Source organism: Gekko japonicus, unplaced genomic scaffold (assembly GCF_001447785.1).
Source record: "Gekko japonicus isolate JY-2015 unplaced genomic scaffold, Gekko_japonicus_V1.1 scaffold1317, whole genome shotgun sequence".
Taxonomy (NCBI): domain Eukaryota; kingdom Metazoa; phylum Chordata; class Lepidosauria; order Squamata; family Gekkonidae; genus Gekko; species Gekko japonicus.
The window spans coordinates 369,770-372,152 of NW_015174313.1; positions in this window are offsets into that span (position 1 = coordinate 369,770).

Below are 2,383 nucleotides of genomic sequence, written 5' to 3' on the forward strand. Positions count from 1 at the left end.
TGTGGAGTGAGGCAAAATAGACTTGGTCACACGTATGGGCATATAGCCAGTGATCTGTGGATTCCATTTCCCCTTCCTATCACTGCAAAATTTTTATGCAGAAATATTCCCTCCAAACTGTCTTGTGAGCAAAAATTCTACTTTGTGAGCTACTGGCATTAAAGTTGTGAGCCAATTATTTGGCTACTACATAAATTAGTTTGCCTTGGAGCCATCCTTCCTTCTTCTTCTTTTTTTTAATTGACTCTCCTGAAAAGGAGAGAGTTTATTGCTTTTAGTATCAGAAAAGGGGAAGGTATATAGCGGGACTAAGAAAAGGTTGAGTGATGCTCTTATTAGTATGTTAATCTTTTGTTAGTATTAAACAAATCTTCTTTTGGCTTCTTCTGCGAGTTGTCAATCGTCTTTCATCCTGACCTGTGGAAAACAAATATAAATGTTAATGTATTAGTAGTGTCCCTTTGGTTTATTGTTAGTAATGTCTTTTCATGCACTTTCCGAACCAGTCTTCATGTTCTGGGCTGCCTTCCTTTTATGTCTCTCAGGTTATAAGATGGACCTTTCCCCGCTCCTTCATCTTCTGGAGTCTTGTCCTCCCTCTTCGAGCCGCTGTCTCGTTCACTGTCCAATTCTTCCCATCTGGCAAGTGCTGCCTCCTCTGAGCTGGCATGTCTCTTCAAAAAGTCTTGAGCTTTGAAAATGGAGTCAATCTTCTCCCTTTTATCTTTAAACTTGAAAAAAAAAACCACTTCTGCCGGCAGATTATTCATCTTTGTAAAGTTGGAATAGGCTCTGTAAACCAGATCCATTTCCTCGCTTATTTTTTCTGCTTCTCTGCCGGTGAGTGATGCCAAAGCTTCCGCTAAAATACTTCGGAGATCTTCTTTTTCCAGTTCTTTTATGCCTTGAAATCAGAGAATCAAGTTTGATTTTTCCATTTGAAGCATCAATAACTTTTTATCTTGCATTTCTTGATGTTTTCCCTTTTTCTCCACCTTCTTCTTGACTTTTTGAGTATCTTCTGCTGAGACCAGGCATTTTTGCGCGATTTCCTCCATTTTCTTAGCTGTATTATTCAGCTGAATCTGCTGGTTACTGAGAACACTTTCCATGCTTGTCAAAGTCTGATTTATTTTTTGCATTTGCTCCAGCAGAGGGCGCAGAAGCTCGCTCTCCTGTTGAGTGACAGCCGGCTCCAAGGGGCGGGAGCCAGTACCGGAAGTTCCTCCCAGCTTCTTTGCCGGCTTCTCCTGAAACTTTTTCTGCCCCGACATCTTTGTTTTATTGTTTACTTTTTAAAAGTTTGTGCCGCGCAGCTAACGGATGGATCTTCCTGCCTCTCTTTTAACAATTCACCAAAAGGTAACCCCACTCTTTTAGAATTTCACTCCCCCCCTCTTCTCTCTGTTAAATCAGTCTGTTTAGTCGGGGGGGCTTTCCCCCTCCTTCCCTGCGCTTTTTCACTGGGGGGGGGGATGCGCTTCACTCCTTTTTCCCGTTTCCGACCGGCAACTCACAGTTTTAGCCGAATATCTTCCGTTCAAACGTTTTCCCGCTTCATCACTCAGTGACGTCCGGCGGCTCTGCTAGTCCCCGTGTGGGGCACTGCCGCGGCAAGGGCCATTGGGGCATGGGGCGAGCCTCAATTTGCGACCTTCAGGCCGGGAAAGAGGCACATCCCCTGGGCGCCCCGGATCGGAGCCTCTCTCTGAGGCTCCTTAGGGTCTCCGCCTGTGCGGATTCCCCCCCTTGGCCGCGTGTGGGTGAATCACCTCCGGGAGCTTCCCGGAGTTGCGACCGCCATTCACAGAGACCAGACCGGAAGCCCGGAGCCATCCTTCCTGAGCTAAGATAAAAATGTGTGAGCCGGAGGCTAAAAAACCGAGCTAGCTCATACTAACTCAGCTTAGAGGAAACATGCTGGAAACAGCTTCAGAGACCCTAAAACTCCTGTCCATTGGCTAGAAGCAGTCAACTCTGCCTTTAGATCAAACACTATCTTTATTAATCAACCATCTGTAGCCAGATCACCTGATCCACTTGCTTTCTTTCCTATTGACCAAGGCATAAGATAACATAATCAAAGCATTCATGTGGTCTGAAAGAGGTTCTGTGGGACACCAGGGCTCCAACTGTGAGCAACTGGCTTTCTGCTGCTTCCGGCTTCTACATCGCAGCTGTTTTTGCCCAGTCTTTCTTATTTCCTGCTTTGCAGAGGAGAGAAAGAAAGTGAAGCCTCCCTTCCCTTGATTGGCTGAGGGCTCCTCCCCCTCCTCTGGGGGGGAGAGAGTCAGTCCCATGGCACTGTTAAGACCAATAATGTTTTATTCCAGATATAAGCTTTTGTGTGCAGGCACACTTCTTCAAAGAGAGGGGGGAGGGA